The sequence below is a fragment of the Pseudophryne corroboree genome, chromosome 5, assembly GCF_028390025.1.
Source record: "Pseudophryne corroboree isolate aPseCor3 chromosome 5, aPseCor3.hap2, whole genome shotgun sequence".
NCBI classification, from domain to species: Eukaryota; Metazoa; Chordata; class Amphibia; order Anura; family Myobatrachidae; genus Pseudophryne; species Pseudophryne corroboree.
In genome coordinates, this window is record NC_086448.1 from 99,091,392 (window position 1) to 99,118,728 (window position 27,337).

The 27,337-nt window shown below is 46.4% G+C and overlaps 1 protein-coding gene across 2 annotated transcripts in view; it reads right to left on the minus strand.

Annotated features, from left to right (window-relative positions):
• The window catches only part of PTER (phosphotriesterase related), a 414,219-nt gene that overhangs the window by 158,371 nt on the left and 228,511 nt on the right, over positions 1 to 27,337 (minus strand). For both annotated transcript variants that reach the window (XM_063921498.1, XM_063921499.1), the window contains exon 3: positions 24,699 to 24,894. The gene's annotated coding sequence lies outside the window, so the exon portion shown is untranslated. The remainder of the gene's footprint in view (positions 1 to 24,698; positions 24,895 to 27,337) is intronic.

Consider the following 27,337-nt stretch of genomic DNA (forward strand, 5'->3'; position numbering starts at 1 on the left):
ACCTCATTGCGCCTCTTTTTTTCTTTGCGTCATGTGCTGTTTGGGGAGGGTTTTTTGGAAGGGCCATCCTGCGTGACACTGCAGTGCCACTCCTAGATGGGCCCGGTGTTTGTGTCGGCCACTAGGGTCGCTAATCTTACTCACACAGCTACCTCATTGCGCCTCTTTTTTTCTTTGCGTCATGTGCTGTTTGGGGAGGGTTTTTTGGAAGGGCCATCCTGCGTGACACTGCAGTGCCACTCCTAGATGGGCCCGGTGTTTGTGTCGGCCACTAGGGTCGCTAATCTTACTCACACAGCTACCTCATTGCGCCTCTTTTTTTCTTTGCGTCATGTGCTGTTTGGGGAGGGTTTTTTGGAAGGGCCATCCTGCGTGACACTGCAGTGCCACTCCTAGATGGGCCCGGTGTTTGTGTCGGCCACTAGGGTCGCTAATCTTACTCACACAGCTACCTCATTGCGCCTCTTTTTTTCTTTGCGTCATGTGCTGTTTGGGGAGGGTTTTTTGGAAGGGACATCCTGCGTGACACTGCAGTGCCACTCCTAGATGGGCCCGGTGTTTGTGTCGGCCACTAGGGTCGCTTATCTTACTCACACAGCGACCTCGGTGCAAATTTTAGGACTAAAAATAATATTGTGAGGTGTGAGGTATTCAGAATAGACTGAAAATGAGTGTAAATTATGGTTTTTGAGGTTAATAATACTTTGGGATCAAAATGACCCCCAAATTCTATGATTTAAGCTGTTTTTTAGTGTTTTTTGAAAAAAACACCCGAATCCAAAACACACCCGAATCCGACAAAAAAAATTCGGTGAGGTTTTGCCAAAACGCGGTCGAACCCAAAACACGGCCGCGGAACCGAACCCAAAACCAAAACACAAAACCCGAAAAATTTCAGGCGCTCATCTCTACACAGATATGGTATGTGACTGAGTCACTGTGTGCTGTGTATCGCTTTTTTCAGGCAGAGAACGGATTATAAATAAAACTGGTGGTCACTATCAGCAAAACTCTGCACTGTACTGAGTACTCCTAATGCTCCCCAAAATTAGTAAATCAAGTGTCTCTCTAATCTATTCTAAACGGAGAGGACGCCAGCCACGTCCTCTCCCTATCAATCTCAATGCACGTGTGAAAATGGCGGCGACGCGCGGCTCCTTATATAGAATCCGAGTCTCGCGATAGAATCCGAGCCTCGCGAGAATCCGACAGCGTCATGATGACGTTCGGGCGCGCTCGGGTTAACCGAGCAAGGCGGGAAGATCCGAGTCGCTCGGACCCGTGAAAAAAAACATGAAGTTCTGGCGGGTTCGGATTCAGAGAAACCGAACCCGCTCATCTCTAATTTTACATAATAAATACCCTGAGTAATGGCTGCGTATGCACCGCCGTCACTGCTGCTACCGCTGCTGGGCACCCACCCCTGTCGCAACCAGCCCCGCACCGCTATTTCCCTTTCCCAGCATACTTACCAGGTCATCAGTGCCCTGGTGCTCTCCTCCGGCTGTGGTCGTGTGATTGCTGGCTCCCTGCAATGTGACTCGGTCATATGATGCCGTCAACTGCTGTAAATGCCGTTTTACAGCATATGACCGGGGACACAGTGATCAGCTTGTGTGTCCATCAGACATACATAGCTGATCACACTCCCGGGTCCCCGTCAGTTGCAGAGAAAGCTGTGCAGGAGGCAGCATAGCCCTCTGATAATGCTGTTTCTGGATAGCATTATTATCACAGGGTTCACTGCTGTATTTTATTTATTTATTATTTTTTATTAAATTTGGTCAGATTGCCTTTCCCATTATAAGTATGTAAAATTAGAGATGTGCGGAGGCACTTTTCGTGTTTTGTGTTTTGGTTTTGGTTCTGGTTCCATGCTCGTGTTGTGGATCTGGATTGGTTTTGCCAAAACCACCCTTTCGTGTTTTGGTTTTGGATCTGGATGTTTTTTTGAAAAAAACATTAAAACAGCTGAAATCACAGAATTTGGGGGTAATTTTGATCCTCCGGTATTATTAACCTCAATAACATTCATTTCCAGTCTATTCTGAACACCTCACAATATTGTTTTTAGGCCAAAAAGTTCTGTATGACTAAGCTAAGCGACACAAGTGTGCGGCACAAACACCTGGCGCATCTAGGAGCGGCACTGCAGTGTCAGACAGGATGGCAGATTTAAAAAATAGGCCCCAAACAGCACATGATGCAAAGAAGAAAAAGAGCTGCAATGAGGTAGCTGTATGACTAAGGTAAGCGACACAAGTGTGCGGCACAAACACATGGCCCATCTAGAAGTGGCACTGCAGTGGCAGACAAGATGGCACTTAAAAAAAACTAGGCCCCAAACAGCACATCATACAAAGAAGTAAAAGAGGTGCAATGAGGTAGCTATACGACTAAGCAAAGCAACACAAGTGTGCGGCACAAACACCTGGCCCATCTAGGAGTGGCACTGCAGTGTCAGACAGGATGGCAGATTTAAAAAATAGGCCCCAAACAGCACATCATACAAAGAAGAAAAAGAGGTGCAATGAGGTAGTTGTATGACTAAGCTAAGTGACACAAGTGTGCGGCACAAACACCTGGCCCATCTAGGAGTGGCACTGCAGTGGCAGACTAGATGGCACTTAAAAAAACTAGACCCGAAACAGCACATCATGCAAAGAAGTAAAAGAGGTGCAATGAGGTAGCTGTATGACTAAGCTAAGTGACACAAGTGTGCGGCACAAACACCTGGTCCATCTAGGATTGGCACTGCAGTCCCACTGATCTAATGGCGGAAACCGGACGCACGTCTAACACCAACATAGCTGTCAATAACTCAGTTATCCACTTTGCAACAGGATAACTGCTGTCATATTTCATCTTCCTCGCAAAGGACTGTTGGACAGTCATTTGCTTAGTTGAAGTAGTACAAGTGGTCTTCCGACTTCCCCTCTGAGATGACAATCGACTCCCAGCAGCAACAACAGCAGCGGCAGCAGCAGCAGTAGGAGGAAGTGGTTCTTGATCTTTCCCTATTTTTTCCTCCAAATTTTTGTTCTCCATTATTTTTCTGGAGTTATATAACAAAATGCAGCAAAGGAGAGCGTACCTCTAAACCACACAGGGCAAACCCTGTAAAGATTATTTGGATTAAATATTATTAACCCCTTTATTTGGAGTAAATAATTTACAGCACAGGACAGCACCACTGAACTTATATGGCAGCACCCCTGGACTGGACTTATACGGCAGTACCACTGGACTGGATTTATACGCCAGTACCACTAGATTTATACGGCAGTACCACTGGACTGGATTTATACGGCAGTACCACTGGACATACACGGCAGTACCAATGGACATATACCGCAGTATCACTGGATTTATATGGCAGTACCACTGGACATATACGGTAGTATCGCTGGATTTATACGGCAGTATCACTGGACTGGATTTATACACCAGTACCACTGGATTTATAAGGCAGTACCACTGGACATATACGGCAGTATCACTGGAACTATATGGCAGTACCACTGGACGTATACGGCAGTATCACTGGACTGGATTCATATGTCAGTACCACTGGATTTATACGGCAGTACCACTGGACATATATGGCAGTATCACTGGACATATACGGCACCACCACTGGACTGGATTTATACGGCAGTATCACTGGACTTATACGGCAGCACCACTGGACTTATACGGCAGCACAGGGACACCACCACTCGACTGATGCAGCACCACACAGCACCACTGGACTGGACTTACACAGCAGCACTGGACATATGGCAGCAGAGGACACCCCCTGTCAGGAATCGGCGCTCTGCTACGTCTCACTTACCAGCGCGCTGGTGTGCGGGCCTCCGGAGGTCTTGTCCCCAGTTGCGGCTGCATGGGTGTAGTAACTGCGAGCGTTCTATTTCACATTGCTGAGTACTCCTGAGTCTGGTCCTGTCTGGGTTTTGCGGCGTGCCGATGTCCAGCCTGTGTGGACGTTACCATGACACCGGCACGCAGCTGATTCTGAAGTTCAATCCAGCTTGTATCTCCGCCTGCAGTTTCTGTCCAATCACTGCTGGGCAGGAGGTATAACTTCCAGCTTGTGGCTCTCTCACATTGCCTCGGACAACAAGTCACACACCGTGTGCCTTAGTTCTTCTGGTTCCTGTTTCCAGCGATCCCCGTGGTTACTTCCATTTGTTCCAGTCTTCATTCTCACAGCTCTCCTGTTAACTCCGGACTCCAATTCCATCCAGCCACAATCACCAGCAGCAGAGACTCTCCTCAGGTGTTCGTATTACCATCTCACTTGTACACTGGCTATCTGTATTCTATCTGTGCATTTCAGCAGTATTACTATTGATGCCATAGAGACTGTTTCCTGCTTGAGCCTAGTAAAGCTATCTGGACTTGTGTGCTTTATAGAGACTGAGTGTTTCTTATACATACCGGAGTTCTGCCTTTCAAGTTACTTTATCTTACGTTATACCGAGACTGTGTGCTATTAAGTACTATTGGACTTTACTTATATCATCTGCCTTCAGTTTTGTTGTTTCACATTTCATTTGCAAGAGACTTCCGCTATTTAAATTCAGTTATCAACCATTGTCATTCCATTACCGGTTTTCTGTTTATACTGTGTTATCCGATCTGCTCAGTAACAATAAAACATCAGCGCCTATGCGCAGGACTATTATATTGCCTCCACGTTTTATCCATCAGACCAACACTGACCCACTAGCGCCCCCGCCGGGGACAGACAAACCTAGAGACCTGACAGTTTGTCCGAGGCCCATGGACCCGGACGGTGGTCAGAGTGCGGGGTCAGGGACACTCCAAGACCTAGTGTCACGACTGGATGGTCAAGAGGCTGCGCAGCAGCAGGTTATGCAATTCCTGCAAGGAATGTCTTTACGATTAGATACTTTGCAACAATCACTTCCAATTCCAGTTTCCCCAGTGTCCTCTTCAGTTACAGTTCCTGCTCCAGGTTCCTCAGTTTCCAGCTCTCCAGTTGCTCCTGTTCCAATGTCTCGCATCCATCTTCCTACTCCGAGTAAATTTGATGGTAATTCTAAGATGTGTCGTGGGTTTCTAAATCAATACGAAGTTCAATTTGAATTGCAGCCACAGAACTTTCCAACACCTAGAACAAAGGTGGCTTATATTGTTTCTCTTCTAGCTGGCTCTGCTTTGAACTGGGTCTCTCTGCTGTGGGAGCGAGCAGATGCAATATTGAACAACTATACTGAATTTGTTGCCGCATTCCGACGCATCTTTGACGAACCTGGGCGTACGATCTCTGCTTCTTCTGACCTCCTTCAGATCCGCCAGGGAACACGTACTGTGGGTCAGTACGTTATCCAGTTCCAGACATTGGCATCGGAGGTGAAGTGGAACAACCAGGCATTGGTTGCTGCCTTCTGGCATGGTCTGTCTGACCGCATCAAGGATGAACTGACTACTCGAGATTTATCAGAGCAACTGGAAGCTCTAATTTCCCTATGTGTCAAATTGGATCCCTATGTGTCTAATTTCCCTATGTGTCAAATTGGATCTACGCGAGCGGACCTGTGAACGCTCTCGAGGTGACCTTCGCAAGCACCGAGCTATGCCTCCTGTACAGTCTCTACCTATTATTACTGATGAACCCATGCAGGTAAACAAATCTCGTTTAACACCTGAGGAGCGGTCCAGAAGATTAAAGGAAAGACTGTGTCTCTATTGTGCTACTGCTGGTCATCTGATTGGTTCCTGCCCTGCTCGGCCGGGAAACGGCAGGTCCTAACTTGTAGAGGAGGAGTCAAGTTAGGGCTTTTGAATAAAGCTCCTTCATCTCAGGATCTTATATTACCTGTCACCTTGGAAAGGTCTGAGGGACTCCAATCTTTGTCTGCCTTAGTGGATTGTGGTGCTGCTGGGAATTTTATCACGCAAGCTGCAGTGGATAGACTTAATATCCCAGTGACTAAGCTGTGTCGTCCAGTTTATCTCACGGCCGTGGACGGAAGCCGTATTTCTGAAGGTTCCATCTTTCAGCAAACCAAGCCGGTAGTTCTAGGAGTAGGCTTCCTGCATTCTGAACTCATTGAGTTCCTGGTTATACCCAAAGCGGGCTATGAGATAGTACTGGGTATGCCTTGGCTCCAACTGTACAATCCGCAATTTGACTGGTCCACATTGCAGTTAACATCATAGAGTTCCTCCTGTCGTCAGTCTTGTCTGGCTCAAGTGTTTCCAATAAAGTCTCCTGGTGTAAAGTCTCAGTCTGGCCTCCCGGAGGCCTATCAGGAAATCACTGACGTCTTCAGTGAGAAAGCAGCGGATGTCTTGCCTCCCCATCGATAGTGGGATTGTCCCATAGATCTGGTTCCAGGGAGCAAGCCGCCTAGAGGGCGTACATACCCTCTTTCAGTCCCAGAAACTCAAGCCATGAGTGAATACATAAAGGAAAATTTACAGAAAGGTTTCATCTGTCCATCCACTTCCCCAGCTGGTGCTGGATTCTTCTTCGTCAAGAAGAAAGATGGAGGACTTCGCCCCTGTATCGATTATCGGGGTTTAAATGACAGCACGATTAAAAATAGCTACCCATTACCTCTTATCACAGAGCTGTTTGACAGAGTTAGATGAGGCTTCCATCTTCACGAAACTGCATCTTCGCGGGGCTTACAACCTTATCAGGATTCGAAGTGGTGATGAGTGGAAAACCGCCTTTAATACTCGTGACGCCCACTATGAATATCTAGTGATGCCCTTCGGTTTAAGTAATGCCCCTGCTGTGTTTCAAAACTTTGTCAACGAAGTGTTTAGAGATCTCCTGTATAAATGTGTGGTGGTTTACCTCGATGACATCTTGATATTCTCCCGTGATTTAGTCTCTCATCGCCAACAGGTGAAGGAGGTCCTGCAACTTCTTCGACGGAATCATCTGTATGGCAAGTTGTCCAAATGCACATTTGAAGCTCCTTCAATATCTTTCTTAGGATACATCATTTCCGGAACAGATCTTCAAATGGATCCAGCTAAACTGGAAGCTATAGAAAACTGGTCTCTTCCAACAACTCTCAAGTCAGTTCAACGCTTCATTGGCTTCGCCAATTACTACAGAAAGTTTATTAAAGGCTTTTCCACGCTAATAGCTCCAATTACCTGCCTTACCCGGAAAGGGGGAAATCCATCCCAATGGTCTGACGACGCACTGTCCACTTTTCACAAAATAAAACAAGCTTTTATTTCGGCTCCTGTGTTACAGCAGCCGGATGTCAGTAAAGCCTTCATCTTGGAAGTGGACGCTTCAACGGTTGGCGTGGGCGCAGTCCTGTCCCAGGTTGGCAGTGATGGTAAGACTCACCCCTGTGGGTTTTTTTCTCGTAGGTTCTCGTCTGCAGAAATGAACTATACCATCGGCGACCAGGAGTTGTTAGCAATCAAATTGGCCCTTGAAGAATGGAGGTATCTGCTGAAGGGTACGAGATTTCCCATTACCATCTACACGGATCACAAGAACCTTCTCTACTTGAAAGCCGCGCAGTGTCTGAATCCTCGGTAAGCAAGGTGGACTCTATTCTTTTCTCGCTTTGATTTTAAGATGATGTTTAGACCGGGCTCACAAAATGTCAAAGCAGATGCTTTGTCTCGCTCCATGAGCTCAAACGAGGAATCTGCAGAACAGGCTGCTCGACCAGTATTAAATCCAGTGGTTTTCGCAGCTACAGGGATGTCGCAAGTCCCGCCTCCAGGCAAGATGTTTGTCTCTCCGGAGCTTCGTCCAAACCTTCTGTCTTGGGCTCATACGTCCAAGTTTACTGGTCACCCTGGGGTTCTAAAGACTTTTAAGTTTCTGTCTCAAACGAATTGGTGGCCTCGTATGAAGGTAGATATTCAAGAGTTCATAGCTTCATGTCCCAAATGTGCTCAGCATAAAAATTCTCGTCAGGCTCCCGCAGGCCAATTGGTTCCCAATTCCATTCCTAAGCGTCCCTGGTCTCATGTGTCGATGGACTTTATTTCTGATCTCCCTCCATCCAAAGGGTATGACACCATCTGGGTAGTAGTCGATAGGTTTTCAAAAATGGCACACTTCATTCCACTCATGGAATTACCCTCTGCTCTAAAGTTGGCTCAGTTGCTTCTTCGTGAAATATTCAGGTTACATGGACTTCCAACAGAAATCATATCTGACCGAGGAGTACAATTTGTGGCCAAGTTTTGGAGGGCTCTGTGTTCAGCGCTACAGGTAAAACTGAAGTTCTCTACAGCCTATCATCCTCAAACAAATGGGCAGACAGAGAGGGTAAATCAAGAACTTGAGACCTATTTGAGACTGTATATATCTTCTTCACAGGATGACTGGGTAGAATTGTTGCCATGGGCGGAGTTTGCTCATAATTTCCATTATCATACTTCAACTGATACAACTCCTTTTTTCGCAGTTTATGGTCAGCATCCTAGAGTACCGGATTTCCAAGAATTACCTGCCATAGATGTGCCTGCGGCTGTTTCTGCTCTCCAGCGGTTCGCTCAGATTTGGAAAGAGATCCATTCATCTCTTAAAAAAGTTTCTCAACGGTACAAAATGTTCGCTGATCGGAAGAGGCGAGCAGTTCCTAGTTTGAAACCGGGCGATAAGGTCTGGTTATCTACCCGTAATCTCCGGCTCAGAGTCTCCTCAATGAAGTTTGCTCCACGGTTTATTGGACCTTTTCCAGTAGAAAGTGTTATTAATCCGGTGGCTTATAAATTGAAACTGCCTGCTTTTTTGAAAATACCCAACTCATTCCATATTTCTCTCCTCAGACCACTAATTCTCAATCGTTTCCAGAGAACGCTTCCAGCAGCTCCAAAGGTACGAACTCATCGGGGCGTGGAATACGAGGTGGAAAAGATATTAGACTCTCGACATCGTTATGGTCATCTGCAATATCTCATTGACTGGTCTGGATATGGCCCTGAAGAGAGGAGTTGGGTCGACGCCACGGATGTACATGCTCCACGTCTGATTCAAGCCTTCCACAGACTCTTCCCTGCCAAGCCTCGTGGGTATTCGGTGCCCACCCATAAAGGAGGGGGTACTGTCAGGAATCAGCGCTCTGCTACGTCTCACTTACCAGCGCGCTGGTGTGCGGGCCTCCGGAGGTCTTGTCCCCAGTTGCGGCTGCATGGGTGTAGTAACCGCGAGCGTTCTATTTCACATTGCTGAGTACTCCTGAGTCTGGTCCTGTCTGGGTTTTGCGGCGTACCGATGTCCAGCCTGTGTGGACGTTACCATGACACCGGCACGCAGCTGATTCTGATGTTCAATCTGGCTTGTATCTCCGCCTACAGTTTGTGTCCAATCACTGCTGGGCAGGAGGTATAACTTCCAGCTTGTGGCTCTCTCACATTGCCTCGGACAACAAGTCACACACCGTGTGCCTTAGTTCTTCTGGTTCCTGTTTCCAGCGATCCCCGTGGTTACTTCCATTTGTTCCAGTCTTCATTCTCACAGCTCTCCTGTTAACTCCGGACTCCAATTCCATCCAGCCACAATCACCAGCAGCAGAGACTCTCCTCAGGTGTTCGTATTACCATCTCACTTGTACACTGGCTATCTGTATTCCATCTGTGCATTTCAGCAGTATTACTATTGATGCCATAGAGACTGTTTCCTGCTTGAGCCTAGTAAAGCTATCTGGACTTGTGTGCTTTATAGAGACTGAGTGTTTCTTATACATACCGGAGTTCTGCCTTTCAAGTTACTTTATCTTACGTTATACCGAGACTGTGTGCTATCAAGTACTATTGGACTTTAGTTATATCATCTGCCTTCAGTTTTGTTGTTTCACATTTCATTTGCAAGAGACTTCCGCTATTTAAATTCAGTTATCAACCATTGTCATTCCATTACCGGTTTTCTGTTTATACTGTGTTATCCGATCTGCTCAGCAACAATAAAACATCAGCGCCTATGCGCAGGACTATTATATTGCCTCCACGTTTTATCCATCAGCCCAACACTGACCCACTAGCGCCCCCGCCGGGGACAGACAAACCTAGAGACCTGACACCCCCACTGTGACTGGACTGATGCAGCATAAGACACTACACTGTACGGAGCAGCACAAGAGAGCACTGGAATCGCCACCCCACTTTCCCTCCCACACAGACACTGAGGACGGAGAGACGTCCTTTCGCTACACTCTCCAATTCCAGAGTGAAAATGCCTGCGACACGCGGCTCCTTATCTGGAATCCAAAACCCGTGAGAATCCGACAGCGGAATGATGACGTTTTGCCTCGTTCTGGTTTCCGAGTCAGACGGGAAACCCCGATCCAGGCTCGGATCTGGGCTCGGGTAGTGTAGTCCGGTAGGGTTCAGTTCTCAGTAGAGATGAGCGCCTGAAATTTTTCGGGTTTTGTGTTTTGGTTTTGGGTTCGGTTCCGCGGCCGTGTTTTGGGTTCGAACGCGTTTTGGCAAAACCTCACCGAATTATTTTTGTCGGATTCGGGTGTGTTTTGGATTCGGGTGTTTTTTTCCAAAAACACTAAAAAACAGCTTAAATCATAGAATTTGGGGGTCATTTTGATCCCAAAGTATTATTAACCTCAAAAACCATAATTTACACTCATTTTCAGTCTATTCTGAATACCTCACACCTCACAATATTATTTTTAGTCCTAAAATTTGCACCGAGGTCGCTGTGTGAGTAAGATAAGCGACCCTAGTGGCCGACACAAACACCGGGCCCATCTAGGAGTGGCACTGCAGTGTCACGCAGGATGTCCCTTCCAAAAAACCCTCCCCAAACAGCACATGACGCAAAGAAAAAAAGAGGCGCAATGAGGTAGCTGTGTGAGTAAGATTAGCGACCCTAGTGGCCGACACAAACACCGGGCCCATCTAGGAGTGGCACTGCAGTGTCACGCAGGATGGCCCTTCCAAAAAACCCTCCCCAAACAGCACATGACGCAAAGAAAAAAAGAGGCGCAATGAGGTAGCTGACTGTGTGAGTAAGATTAGCGACCCTAGTGGCCGACACAAACACCGGGCCCATCTAGGAGTGGCACTGCAGTGTCACGCAGGATGGCCCTTCCAAAAAACCCTCCCCAAACAGCACATGACGCAAAGAAAAAAAGAGGCGCAATGAGGTAGCTGACTGTGTGAGTAAGATTAGCGACCCTAGTGGCCGACACAAACACCGGGCCCATCTAGGAGTGGCACTGCAGTGTCACGCAGGATGTCCCTTCCAAAAAACCCTCCCCAAACAGCACATGACGCAAAGAAAAAAAGAGGCGCAATGAGGTAGCTGTGTGAGTAAGATTAGCGACCCTAGTGGCCGACACAAACACCGGGCCCATCTAGGAGTGGCACTGCAGTGTCACGCAGGATGTCCCTTCCAAAAAACCCTCCCCAAACAGCACATGACGCAAAGAAAAAAAGAGGCGCAATGAGGTAGCTGTGTGAGTAAGATTAGCGACCCTAGTGGCCGACACAAACACCGGGCCCATTTAGGAGTGGCACTGCAGTGTCACGCAGGATGTCCCTTCCAAAAAACCCTCCCCAATCAGCACATGATGCAAAGAAAAAGAAAAGAAAAAAGAGGTGCAAGATGGAATTATCCTTGGGCCCTCCCACCCACCCTTATGTTGTATAAACAAAACAGGACATGCACACTTTAACCAACCCATCATTTCAGTGACAGGGTCTGCCACACGACTGTGACTGATATGACGGGTTGGTTTGGACCCCCCCCAAAAAAGAAGCAATTAATCTCTCCTTGCACAAACTGGCTCTACAGAGGCAAGATGTCCACCTCATCTTCACCCTCCGATATATCACCGTGTACATCCCCCTCCTCACAGATTATCAATTCGTCCCCACTGGAATCCACCATCTCAGCTCCCTGTGTACTTTGTGGAGGCAATTGCTGCTGGTCAATGTCTCCGCGGAGGAATTGATTATAATTAATTTTAATGAACATCATCTTCTCCACATTTTCTGGATGTAACCTCGTACGCCGATTGCTGACAAGGTGAGCGGCGGCACTAAACACTCTTTCGGAGTACACACTTGTGGGAGGGCAACTTAGGTAGAATAAAGCCAGTTTGTGCAAGGGCCTCCAAATTGCCTCTTTTCCCTGCCAGTATAAGTACGGACTGTGTGACGTGCCTACTTGGATGCGGTCACTCATATAATCCTCCACCATTCTATCAATGTTGAGAGAATCATATGCAGTGACAGTAGACGACATGTCCGTAATCGTTGTCAGGTCCTTCAGTCCGGACCAGATGTCAGCATCAGCAGTCGCTCCAGACTGCCCTGCATCACCGCCAGCGGGTGGGCTCGGAATTCTGAGCCTTTTCCTCGCACCCCCAGTTGCGGGAGAATGTGAAGGAGGAGATGTTGACAGGTCGCGTTCCGCTTGACTTGACAATTTTGTCACCAGCAGGTCTTTCAACCCCAGCAGACCTGTGTCTGCCGGAAAGAGAGATCCAAGGTAGGCTTTAAATCTAGGATCGAGCACGGTGGCCAAAATGTAGTGCTCTGATTTCAACAGATTGACCACCCGTGAATCCTTGTTAAGCGAATTAAGGGCTGCATCCACAAGTCCCACATGCCTAGCAGAATCGCTCCCTTTTAGCTCCTTCTTCAATGCCTCCAGCTTCTTCTGCAAAAGCCTGATGAGGGGAATGACCTGACTCAGGCTGGCAGTGTCTGAACTGACTTCACGTGTGGCAAGTTCAAAGGGCATCAGAACCTTGCACAACGTTGAAATCATTCTCCACTGCACTTGAGACAGGTGCATTCCATCTCCTATATCGTGCTCAATTGTATAGGCTTGAATGGCCTTTTGCTGCTCCTCCAACCTCTGAAGCATATAGAGGGTTGAATTCCACCTCGTTACCACTTCTTGCTTCAGATGATGGCAGGGCAGGTTCAGTAGTTTTTGGTGGTGCTCCAGTCTTCTGTACGTGGTGCCTGTACGCCGAAAGTGTCCCGCAATTTTTCTGGCCACCGACAGCATCTCTTGCACGCCCCTGTCGTTTTTTAAAAAATTCTGCACCACCAAATTCAAGGTATGTGCAAAACATGGGACGTGCTGGAATTTGCCCATATTTAATGCACACACAATATTGCTGGCGTTGTCCGATGCCACAAATCCACAGGAGAGTCCAATTGGGGTAAGCCATTCCGCGATGATCTTCCTCAGTTGCCGTAAGAGGTTTTCAGCTGTGTGCGTATTCTGGAAAGCGGTGATACAAAGCGTAGCCTGCCTAGGAAAGAGTTGGCGTTTGCGAGATGCTGCTACTGGTGCCGCCGCTGCTGTTCTTGCGGCGGGAGTCCATACATCTACCCAGTGGGCTGTCACAGTCATATAGTCCTGACCCTGCCCTGCTCCACTTGTCCACATGTCCGTGGTTAAGTGGACATTGGGTACAACTGCATTTTTTAGGAGACTGGTGAGTCTTTTTCTGACGTCCGTGTACATTCTCGGTATCGCCTGCCTAGAGAAGTGGAACCTAGATGGTATTTGGTAACGGGGGCACACTGCCTCAATAAATTGTCTAGTTCCCTGTGAACTAACGGCGGATACCGGACGCACGTCTAACACCAACATAGTTGTCAAGGACTCAGTTATCCGCTTTGCAGTAGGATGACTGCTGTGATATTTCATCTTCCTCGCAAAGGACTGTTGAACAGTCAATTGCTTACTGGAAGTAGTACAAGTGGGCTTACGACTTCCCCTCTGGGATGACCATCGACTCCCAGCGGCAACAACAGCAGCGCCAGCAGCAGTAGGCGTTACACGCAAGGATGCATCGGAGGAATCCCAGGCAGGAGAGGACTCGTCAGACTTGCCAGTGACATGGCCTGCAGGACTATTGGCATTCCTGGGGAAGGAGGAAATTGACACTGAGGGAGTTGGTGGGGTGGTTTGCGTGAGCTTGGTTACAAGAGGAAGGGATTTACTGGTCAGTGGACTGCTTCCGCTGTCACCCAAAGTTTTTGAACTTGTCACTGACTTATTATGAATGCGCTGCAGGTGACGTATAAGGGAGGATGTTCCGAGGTGGTTAACGTCCTTACCCCTACTTATTACAGCTTGACAAAGGGAACACACGGCTTGACACCTGTTGTCCGCATTTCTGGTGAAATACCTCCACACCGAAGAGCTGATTTTTTTGGTATTTTCACCTGGCATGTCAACGGCCATATTCCTCCCACGGACAACAGGTGTCTCCCCGGGTGCCTGACTTAAACAAACCACCTCACCATCAGAATCCTCCTGGTCAATTTCCTCCCCAGCGCCAGCAACACCCATATCCTCCTCATCCTGGTGTACTTCAACACTGACATCTTCAATCTGACTATCAGGAACTGGACTGCTCCTTCCAGCACTTGCAGGGGGCGTGCAAATGGTGGAAGGCGCATGCTCTTCACGTCCAGTGTTGGGAAGGTCAGGCATCGCAACCGACACAATTGGACTCTCCTTGTGGATTTGGGATTTCAAAGAACGCACAGTTCTTTGCGGTGCTTTTGCCAGCTTGAGTCTTTTCAGTTTTCTAGCGAGAGGCTGAGTGCTTCCATCCTCATGTGAAGCTGAACCACTAGCCATGAACATAGGCCAGGGCCTCAGCCGTTCCTTGCCACTCCGTGTGGTAAATGGCATATTGGCAAGTTTACGCTTCTCCTCCGACAATTTTATTTTAGGTTTTGGAGTCCTTTTTTTACTGATATTTGGTGTTTTGGTTTTGACATGCTCTGTACTATGCCATTGGGCATCGGCCTTGGCAGACGACGTTGCTGGCATTTCATCGTCTCGGCCATGACTAGTGGCAGCAGCTTCAGCACGAGGTGGAAGTGGATCTTGATCTTTCCCTAATTTTGGAACCTCAACATTTTTGTTCTCCATATTTTAATAGGCACAACTAAAAGGCACCTCAGGTAAACAATGCAGATGGATGGATTGGATACTAGTATACAATTATGGACGGGCTGCCGAGTGCCGACACAGAGGTAGCCACAGCCGTGAACTACCGCACTGTACTGTGTCTGCTGCTAATATATAGACTGGTTGATAAAGAGATAGTATACTCGTAACTAGTATGTATGTATAAAGAAAGAAAAAAAAACCACGGTTAGGTCACTGGTATATACAATTATGGACGGGCTGCCGAGTGCCGACACAGAGGTAGCCACAGCCGTGAACTACCGCACTGTACTGTGTCTGCTGCTAATATATAGACTGGTTGATAAAGAGATAGTATACTCGTAACTAGTATGTATGTATAAAGAAAGAAAAAAAAACCACGGTTAGGTCACTGGTATATACAATTATGGACGGGCTGCCGAGTGCCGACACAGAGGTAGCCACAGCCGTGAACTACCGCACTGTACTGTGTCTGCTGCTAATATATAGACTGGTTGATAAAGAGATAGTATACTCGTAACTAGTATGTATGTATAAAGAAAGAAAAAAAAACCACGGTTAGGTCACTGGTATATACAATTATGGACGGGCTGCGGAGTGCCGACACAGAGGTAGCCACAGCCGTGAACTACCGCACTGTACTGTGTCTGCTGCTAATATATAGACTGGTTGATAAAGAGATAGTATACTCGTAACTAGTATGTATGTATAAAGAAAGAAAAAAAAACCACGGTTAGGTGGTATATACAATTATGGACGGGCTGCCGAGTGCCGACACAGAGGTAGCCACAGCCGTGAACTACCGCACTGTACTGTGTCTGCTGCTAATATATAGACTGGTTGATAAAGAGATAGTATACTCGTAACTAGTATGTATGTATAAAGAAAGAAAAAAAAACCACGGTTAGGTCACTGGTATATACAATTATGGACGGGCTGCCGAGTGCCGACACAGAGGTAGCCACAGCCGTGAACTACCGCACTGTACACTGGTTGATAAAGAGATAGTAGTATACTCGTAACAACTAGTATGACGACGGTATAAAGAATGAAAAAAAAACCACGGTTAGGTGGTATATAATACAATTATGGTTGGACGGACTGCCTGCCGAGTGCCGACACAGAGGTAGCCACAGCCGTGAACTACCGCACTGTACACTGGTTGATAAAGAGATAGTAGTATACTCGTAACAACTAGTATGACGACGGTATAAAGAATGAAAAAAAAACCACGGTTAGGTGGTATATAATACAATTATGGTTGGACGGACTGCCTGCCGAGTGCCGACACAGAGGTAGCCACAGCCGTGAACTACCGCACTGTACACTGGTTGATAAAGAGATAGTAGTATACTCGTAACAACTAGTATGACGACGGTATAAAGAACGAAAAAAAAACCACGGTTAGGTGGTATATATTATAATACAATTATGGATGGACGGACTGCCTGCCGAGTTCCGACACAGAGGTAGCCACAGCCGTGAACTACCGCACTGTACACTGGTTGATAAAGAGATAGTAGTATACTCGTAACAACTAGTATGACGACGGTATAAAGAACGAAAAAAAAACCACGGTTAGGTGGTATATATTATAATACAATTATGGATGGACGGACTGCCTGCCGAGTTCCGACACAGAGGTAGCCACAGCCGTGAACTACCGCACTGTACACTGGTTGATAAAGAGATAGTAGTATACTCGTAACAACTAGTATGACTATGACGACGGTATAAAGAAAGAAAAAAAAAACCACGGTTAGGTGGTATATAATACAATTATGGATGGACGGACTGCCTGCCGAGTGCCGACACAGAGGTAGCCACAGCCGTGAACTACCGCACTGTACTGTGTCTGCTGCTAATATAGACTGGTTGATAAAGAGATAGTATACAATACTACTAATATACTGGTGGTCAGGCACTGGTCACCACTAGTCACACTGGCAGTGGCACTCCTGCAGCAAAAGTGTGCACTGTTTAATTTTAATATAATATTATTTATCATGTACTCCTGGCTCCTGCTATAACAACCTGCAGTGCTCCCCAGTCTCCCCCACAATTATAAGCTTTATATACAATACATTGATGTGCAGCACACTGGGCTGAGCAGTGCACACAGACTGAGTCACTGTGTGACTGAGTATCGTTTTTTTCAGGCAGAGAACGGATATATTAAATAAAACAAACAACTGCACTGTCTCTGGTGGTCACTGGTCACTGTGGTCGTCAGTCACTAAACTCTGTCTGCACTCTGCACTCTCTTCTAATCTACAGTATCACAGCAATCTCTCTCTCTCTCTTCTAAATCTAATCTAAATGGAGAGGACGCCAGCCACGTCCTCTCCCTATCAATCTCAATGCACGTGTGAAAATGGCGGCGACGCGCGGCTCCTTATATAGAATCCGAGTCTCGCGAGAATCCGACAGCGTCATGATGACGTTCGGGCGCGCTCGGGTTAACCGAGCAAGGCGGGAAGATCCGAGTCGCTCGGACCCGTGAAAAAAAAAGTGAAGTTCGTGCGGGTTCGGATTCAAAGAAACCGAACCCGCTCATCTCTAGTTCTCAGGGAACCAAACCCGCTCATCTCTATGTAAAATGTGATCTTGTTACTAAAAAAAAGTGAAAACTGCTCCAAAAGCCCTTTAATATATTCAGGTGATACTAAAGTAATGTGAAAAGTGTGTGGAAACACCCTTTATTCACATTATGTTAGTAGAACTAATGTTAATAAGTCGGCTCCTAAGTGTTAATATAGTATATGGCTGAAACTTAACTTTTAGGGCAATGTCTGCAGGGATTACATACAGCTGTCAATAACCTGACAGCAGCATCCCACCTTCCGGAATGCCAGTTCGCTGCGCTCGCCACGCTGCAGGCTCGGTGGTTCACTGTGCTTGCCACAGGATCTATTCCCACTGTATGGGTGTCGTTAACACCCACGAGTGGGAATTGTCCTGGTACGTCAGGATTCCTGCTGACTGCATTGTCGGCTGTCAGGATTTCGGCGTCGCCGTCGGTATCCTGAACGCCGGAATCCCGTCAGCCGGCATTTTAACTGCAACCCGCATGCAATTGAAGTAGTGTATTTTGCTTGTACACATTACACCCAGGGAGTGCCAAAAGGAGAAATGGATGGGTACAATTTTCTCTGACCCCTTTAGGGGAGGACTAACCTTGGCCACTTGATGTTGTGGCACGTAACCAGGCTCGGCGCTACCCGCTCAGTAAAGGGATACAGTGCAGGTAGGCGCCGGGCAGGAGAGGCACCTTCACTGCTCTGCATCCCTGCTGAAGCGCCGTCCTGTCCCCCCCGCTGCTGGCTGCTGCGCCTGCCCTGTCACACTGACAGGCAGCCGCAGCAGCATGACTCCTTCTCCTCTCTCCCCTGTGACAGTGAGAGGAGTGTCAGTTTGCATTCTGATGAAAGGGGACGGAGCTACACTGACCAAGGGGGCGGAGCTACATGGACCAGGCTAGCAGACTGGAAGATCTGGCAAGCAAGATTGTGGTAAGGGGATGCAAAAAGAGTGTGAGAGAGAAAGTGAGTGTGTGTGTGTGTGTGTGTGTGTGTGTGTGTGTGTGTGTGTGTGTGTATGTATGTGTGTGTTTGTTTGTATTTAAAAAGTGGACTGTCTGCCGTAATGTGTAAAAAGGGGGACGCTGGCTGTCGTAATGTGTAAAAAGGGGCCGCTGGCCGCCATAATGTGTAAAAAGGGGGACGCTGGCTGCCGTAATGTGTAAAAAGGGGACGCTGTCCACCGTAATGTGTAAAAAGGGCACGCTGGCTGTCGTAATGTGTAAAAAGGGGACTCTGTCCGCCGTAATGTGTAAAAAGGGGCCGCTGGCCGCCGTAATGTGTAAAAGGGGGGACGCTGTCTGCCGTAATGTGTAAAAAGGGGACGCTGTCTGCCGTAATGTGTAAAAAGGGGACGCTGTCTGCCGTAATGTGTAAAAAGGGGACGCTGTCTGCCGTAATGTGTAAAAAGGGGACGCTGTCTGCCGTAATGTGTAAAAAGGGGGACGCTGTCTGCCGTAATGTGTAAAAAGGGGGACGCTGTCTACCGTAATGTGTAAAAAGGGGGATGCTGTCTGCCGTAATGTGTAAAAAGGGGAATCTGTCGGCCACAATGTGTAAAAGGATCTCTACCTGGTGTAGTGGCGCTACTGTGCGGTGTACTTTGAATAATGGAGACTACTATAATATGTAATATGAATTGGTATTATTTTGTGGCCACACCCCTTCCCCAGGAAGCCACGCCCCTATTTTACATAGGGGGGCGATGCCCTCTCTTGCACACAGTGGTAAAATGTCTAGATACAGCACTGTCTGTGTGCAGAGCCGTAACTAGCGCTGCACAGAGTGTGTGTGGGCAGAGAGTTCACATCCATAGGCTTGCACGAGGCCATGGTAACCCCCCGGCCCTACATGTAAAGTATGGGAGCGGCGCAAATTTATATTTTGCAGGAGGTCGCCGAATACCCTAGCACCGGCCCTGCACGTAACTTACATATATGCACAAGGGTGCCCAGTGTGCTACACCCCGCCAGTACCCGCTCCCCCCAAAGTTTCAGTGGCCCTTATTAAGCCCAAAGTACATTTTCTGACTATTTTTAATTACACAAGAACATCTCAGAAGCAGCATACTTTATCAATATATTAATTATTTGGGCACATCTCCACCTCAGGAACAACACACCGTTTGAAATCTCCCACCACCTAGCTCATGCACAGGTACTAATTACCTAAGCCCAGGTTTGTTGGAGGGGACCATGCCCTTGTCAGCAGCTATGGAAGAAAAATGTCCCCCGGACCAGACGCCGGCATCCCCAGGTTCTTCATTGTGCCAATGTATGCAAAAAAATTAAAAACCAGATTTGCCCACATACCCCAGTACATAAGCCCATGGCCACTCTTGTCAGACATGTAAATAAACATGTCAGCCAGGTAGTAGGAGATTTGAAAAACGCTGCTTCGCCAGCTGTTTTCAAAGGTAAAATTTAGCCGATCTGTCGAGAAATATCCTCTACCCTGACTTACCACATCACAGCTTTCCACAATCATCTCGCTGACACATTTCCCTCCTTGGCTTTTGCAGCACTGTTCTATCTTGGGTCCCAGTCTACTTTTCTAAGTGCTCCTTAATAACCGCCAACTCTCTCCTCTACTCCTTTTATCTCCTGGGGTTCCTCAAGGCTCTATTCTTGGCCCTCTGCTTTTCCTTCTTTATACATCTTCTCTCTGTGACCATATACACTCCTTTGGCCTCCACTTCCACCTTCCCAGACCTCTGTGCTTAACTATTATTCCATGTGTCCCCATTGCTGTCATCTCTACTGGATACTACCTTAAGCCCAATATGCCCAATACAGAGCTCATCATCTTTTGCTTTCCTAATGTCTCCAACCATTGTACAGTCTTGCTAAACAGTTGACAAAGTCACACTCTCTCCTGCAGCCCAAACCCACTGCCTTGGTGTTATCCTGACTCTACCCTCAGCTTCACTTCACAAATGAAGTCCTTGTATTGCCTTCTCCTTTGAATCATTGCCGAATATGCCCTTTTCTCACTCACGGGGAGATATCTCAAACCATCTAAAGAGAAAAAAGTGGAGAAGTCGACCACAGCAACAATCAGGGGGGGTCATTCCGAGTTGTTCGCTCGCAAGCTGCTTTTAGCAGCTTTACACACGCTAAGCCGCCGCCTACTGGGAGTGAATCTTAGCTTCTTAAAATTGCGAACGAAAGATTCGCAATATTGCGATAAGACATCTCTGTGCAGTTTCTGAGTAACTCGAGACTTACTCGGCATCTGCGATCAGTTCAGTGCTTGTCGTTCCTGGTTTGACGTCACAAACACACCCAGCGTTCGCCCAGACACTCCTCCATTTCTCCAGCCATTCCCGCGTTTTTCCCAGAAACGGTAGCGTTTTTTCACACACTTCCATAAAACGGCCAGTTTCCGCCCAGAAACACCCACTTCCTGTCAATCACATTACGATCACCAGAACGAAGAAAAAACCGTGAGTAAAATTCCTAACTGCATAGCAAATTTACTTGGCGCAGTCGCAATGCGGACATTGCGCATGCGCACTAAGCGGAAAATCGCTGCGATGCGAAGAAATTTACAGAGCGAACAACTCGGAATGACCCCCTCGTTCAACTTGACATGTTATAGAAGACACTGGCGTATTTATAATGGATGCAGTGTGTGCGGCGCACACGGGCCCCCGGGGGTCCTTGGGGGCCCACACCGCACACCCTGCACCCATTAATTTAAATACTTACCCTCCGGAGACCCGCAGCAGCACAGAAATCACTGGGACAATGGCTGCCGCCACAAATGTCGCGGTACCATTTTCCCGGTGATTCACGCATGCGCTGTAGGAAAATCACTGGGACAATGGCTGCCGCACCATTTTCCTGGTGTTTTACACATACGATAAAAAGGATAGACCTACAAGAGAGTAGGGCAGGAAAAGACTAAACAGCCTGACCCGGGGCACGCTTTTATTCTTTATTATTTTAAAATTTAACTTTTATTATCACTAATTATCTCATTTTAGTCAAACCAGATATCAATAATATCATATATATAGTTATACACCATATCATAGATGCAGGTAAATGGGAATGATATGGTGTATATATATGAACTGTATATGGAAGTGTTTGGAGTTTTGGACATCTGATGGTTAGAAGTCGCACCCAGGGAAGCCCACTCTCCTTTCTATTATGGAAATGGGTTATATACCATGGGGGAGTTTACAAATCGACTGTGGTACTCGATAAGTGCATGCGGTAAACCAGCCTACTTGTATATGATATTATTGATATCTGGTTTGACTAAAATGAGAAATGTATATATTTTTTCCGCATGACTATTTAGAGTACTATCACTGAAAAATATTTTCGCTCATGGCAGATAAAGGTCTGCCCTACTAAAATGTATTTATCTTGGATTATACTCTTATGAATGGTCGCATGACCTTATCTTGAATATTGGTCAGCTGACCTTATATTTTTGCATATATTAAATTGGTCCCATGACCTTACCCGAATAAAGGTCTGCTGACCTTATACTTTTTTTCATGTACTAAATTGTCTACTTCACCTAGTATTTGTTGTGTAATACACAGTTTTAATTAGTGATAATAAAAGTTAAATTTTAAAATAATAAAGAATAAAAGCGTGCCCCGGGTCAGGCTGTTTAGTCTTTTCCTGCCCTACTCTCTTGTAGGTCTATCCTTTTTATAGTTTATTGAACTAATTTCCAGGAGCACCACCAACCCAGTGCCATAGGTATTTTACCCAGAGCCTTTATGTTGGTTCAGACATCATAATACAACTCCTAGTGAGTTAAAATTGTCTGTGGTCACTTTCCACAGGTCTAGTGCGGTTTCACACTTTCTTTGTTTTACACATACGCCCTAGGCTCTGGGACAGCGCTAGGGTCCCTTAGGGATCCTAGTGCCCGGAGCCGTACAGCGCTGCCGAGTAGAGAGGAGGGGGCCCTAACGGAGCCTCCTCCTCTCTAGAAATGCCCCTGATAGAAGGTGCTAGATAAATGATAGCTAGAAGCTGCAAAGGGGAGATTTGTGCATTTCCCCCTCCCACGTAACACTTCTCACCTGTTCACTGCTACTGTGCATAGCTCTGACCCCCCAGCCCTCGTGAAGCCCCACCCCTGGTCTATGATTGGTCCTTGGGTCATACACAGAAATAACAGGGATGGCCATTGATGAGGGAAACCATCGATGGTCTCCCATAGCATAGTTAGTGACCATCGATGGTGAACACGCCGATGGCCATCCCTACCACATCTCGGCTGCAGTGGGCGGCCGGGAAGTTGGAGGATACAATCTGCATTGAATCATCCTAGCCCTGCCCCCTACTGTTAAATGCTGTGAATAGCAGCTTTTAAAAGCAGGGGTGGGGCTATGGTGAAGTGTAGCCTGTCGCTTGCTAGATAATGCAGAGAATTGATGCTTTTTAATGGCGAGAATGTGGCACTCCCAGAAGGGGTAATAGACAGTGGGCAAGTATGTTCTATTTGCTATTATCTAATGCTCTTCAGCAAATAAAACCAAACATCTATTTGGACACTGTATTAATGTATTACGTACAATAGCATATCAAAAAAATGGCAGCAATTTAATATTCAAAGTTTTGTTCAATGGGCCTAATTCCAAGTTGATCGCAGCAGGAATTTTGTTAGCAGTTGGTCAAAACCAAGGCCCTCATTCCGAGTTGTTCGCACGCTAGCTGCTTTTAGCAGCATTGCACAAGCTAAGCCGCCGCCCACTGGGAGTGTATCTTAGCTTAGCAGAATTGCGAACGAAAGATTAGCAGAATTGCGAATAGAAATTTCTTAGCAGTTTCTGAGTAGCTCCAGACTTACTCAGCCATTGCGACCAGCTCAGTCCTTTTCGTTCCTGGTTTGACGTCACAAACACACCCAGCGTTTGCAAAACCACTCCCCCGTTTCTCCAGCCAATCCTGCGTATTGCAACTCGAACGCCTGCGTTTTTCCTCACACTCCCATAAAACGGCCAGTTTCCGCCCAGAAACACCCACTTCCTGTCAATCACACTACGACCATGTGTACACACCCCTACAGTATATGGAACCTCTTGTAGAATACAGTACATAAACAAATTCTGCAAAATATCAGTGTATTTTCTTCAACACATAGATCTTACTAACTTTGGGGCTAATTTACATTTGGATGTAAGTAATTTTGCTTACACGCTTCTCAGATGTAGCAGTACACGTCCGCACTTATAGGTGTTACTTTCACAATCTCCCTGAAATGCTTTTTCAAAAGTAGGCAAATATGTTTTTATGTCTTAAGGCCCGTACACATCAGGAGATGTGTGTTAAGCGATCTAGCACAGACTGCTCAGCACACATCTCTCCCCCCCACTCAGCACACATCTCTCCCCCCACTCAGCACACATCTCTCCCCCCACTCAGCACACATCTCCTCCCCCACCCCACCCTGCTCAGCACACAGTCAGATTGCTTAGAAATTAGGCAGTGATCTCTCCGTGTGTACCCCTCTTTAGAATAACCTCACCAGTCCTTTAGCATTGAAAATCTGTTAACAAATGTATACGGTGACAGTACAGCCAAACAGTCACATTTAGATTAGTCAGTCCAGCAGATAATATTACTTTTCTCATGTTAGTTCACAGAACCTACGTAGTGCACAGGGTAAACAAGCAGACACCTGTACCTGGGATCCGGTCTGAAGATCGACAGTGTCTAGGTCGACAATGTTTAGGTCGACCACTATAGGTCGACATGGATGGAAGGTCGACAGGGTTTCTAGGTCGACATGTGCTAGGTCGACAGGTCTAAAGGTCGACATGAGTTTTTCACATTTTTTTTATTTTTTTCATACTTAACGATCCACGTGGACTACGATTGGAATGGTAAAGTGTGCCGAGCGAAGCGAAGGCACCATGCGAGGGGACGCGGTGCACTAATTTGGGATCCCGGTCACTCTACGAAGAAAACGACACACAAAAAAAATTCCTCATGTCGACCTTTAGACCTGTCGACCTAGCACATATCGACCTAGAAACCCTGTCGACCTTCCATCCATGTCGACCTAGTGACTGTCGACCTATAGTGGTCGACCTAAACATTGTCGACCTAGACACTGTCGATTTGATGAACCACACGCCCTGTAACTATCTTTTACCAGTAAGCTGATGCCTAGCTAACAATACATTATAATCTTGTGCAATCTTATAAACATGTAAAACAGGAAAAGTCTTTTACCTTGTCCGTTGCTCTTGTTTTCAAGCTCCTTACTGAAAGCCTTCCTTCTGCCTCTATGTACAGGAGCACTTCCAAAGAAGAGGTTTAAAGCTGGCTAGGTAACCAGAGGCCAATGTATTACAGATTAACAATTAACATGCTGGGAAGAGAGTTTCAGTGTTCTGCTAACACAGAGGGACTGATTCCAAGTCAGGAGCTAAGAAAAAGCAAAAAGAGAAGGAAACATTTTTGTCATTTTACACCTTGGTAAAACCATGTTGCTCTGCGGGGTGGATGTAAAATGTGCTGAGACATTTAGATGTGAGAGGGGCGTGTTAAAACTTAAATCTAAATAGCAATGGAAAAATAGCGCTGGGCTACATGCAAAAGCAGTCAGTATTTACCCTGCATGCAGGAGAAATGTATTTGCACACCTTGCATTGCAACATGATTTTGCCCAGGTGCAAGATGTAAGGTGATCTGTGTGCATATCCCCACAGGATTCTGAAGACATGTAAAAGTGTGTCTTATTTAGCTGCAGTCCTCCTGAACAATGGCTATAGAGGCACTTCCTGTATAGCAAACACTTCCTGTACAATAGCATACCTCCCAACTGTCCCGATTTTTGCAGGGCAGTCCCCTTTTTTTGTTAAGACAGTTGTGGGGCCATAAGTTGGTCCCTATATTGGACAGTAGGTCCTAAAATCTTTGTCAATGATACCAAAAGAATGAAGAAAAAATACATAAACAATTTTCAAATGAATTTATAACTGACTCATCAAACCCACATTCGCTAATTTGTGGATCATTCATTGTCCGAATGGGGGGGAAAAATATTTTAAACATTCCCAGAAGGAAATAACCCAAACGATACTAAAGTCAACAGATGCAAAATTATGGATCGCTATATACAGTAAAGGCAGCCAATCACATGCAGCTACGGTTAGAAAGCTCTTGTGATTGGCTTGTAGTGAGGGCTTTCATAATTTAACCTCTTCTGTTTGTAGTGTGTCCACCTTTAGTTACTACTAGTACTGATTTATTTTGGAATGATCTGAATATTTTCTGTCTCTCTGTCAGTACAGTCAATAGATAGAACATAACTTCCCTCAGACACAGTTCATGTCACATGTTTTTATCCTGGGTATGGTTAATATTGAACATATTACCGCTGAAATCATGCAAGGTGTTAGATAAGTTACAGATGGGTTTATTAGTGATATATTCACTGAAGGAGTTAACAGTGCTGCAGTTCGGGCAGGTAGTGTTCCTGCTCTAATGATTATATTGAATCGTTCAGCTGTTTATTTAGTTAATATGTTTTACCAGACAGTAGAGCAATGGGGAATTCTGAGGAATGTACTGAAAAATAGACAATCACCAGGATTCATCAAGCAGTGATCCTCTGCATTGCATTGGGACCAAACAATGCAAACTGTATTCCAGATATATGATTCTAGACAAAGAGATTAACCCTCAATGGTGAGAAACACAATTCATCTAAAATAAATGTATTTATCTAATTTGGTTCAAATTGAATCACCCCTCCAATGGGTGAACAGACAGGCTGATAGAGCAGATGTATATAATAGATGAGTTTGCAGACCCGTACAAGCTCATGAATGTGTGGTTTTCCTATAGTGTAGTGCAGCTCTCCTCTGTGTATTGTCTAGGTTTACAAAGAATCTGTTATACAGTATACTGTGTGCTTGCCAAACCTGCCGCCTTCACCCCTGTGGTCTCATAGTGTACATTATACAACACAGGTGGGATAGGATAAGAGTACCAGAGCCTACTGACTTCTGAGCTGTAAGTATCAGCACTGCAGCAATTCTCAGGCTGACTGACTCAAACGTTGCTGGGATAAGCATGGATAGTCTCTGGGATGACCACCAAAATTCTATTTTGCTAGTGATATAAAAGACTCCTATACTGCAAGCTAATAACCTTGTAAGTTGTTGCAAATCATGGAGATTTTCCATTGTAATAACCAGCAATTTAAAGGCTTACGGGTGTATTCAATGCATGTCGGATCCTCTCCGACGGAGAGGTTCCAACAGTGCAGTATTTAATTAGCGGGCAATCCGACAGGTTTTGCCCATTTCCGACAATACTGATCCGACTTTATTTTAAAGTCGGATCAGCATTGTTGTAAACGGGCCAAAATCCTTTCAGAATTGGCCGCTAATTCAGCAAAACACGTGGATCTGTGGCTAATCCGCCGATCCACGTGTTTTCGACAAGTCGGAATTGCTGACAAGGCGGAAAAAAGGCAGCTCCATTGAATAGGTCGAATCGTGATTTGACCAAAAAAAGTCGGACACTGCCGTCTTTCCGACTTGACGGCAGTTCAGACTTCAATTGAATACACCCGTTAGAAGCCAAGTGTGATGTGCATCAGGTTTAAAACCCACACGTTGCTGGCGGTTTGGCCTATGAGTAGCCGTGATGGCAATGTCAATCGTCTATGTTTACAAATACTGTACAATGGCTTGTCTCTGATTGGTTGCCTGGATTCTCTTAGGAAATACCGCCCTTTGCCTATGGGCATTGGTCTTGGTTTCCCCGCTGTAGTGCTATGTGCCCTTGCTGGCAAAGCCTGGTAGTAGCAATTGTGTGCCTGATTTGGAGATGTGTGTAAACCCAATGGTTTACGGTAT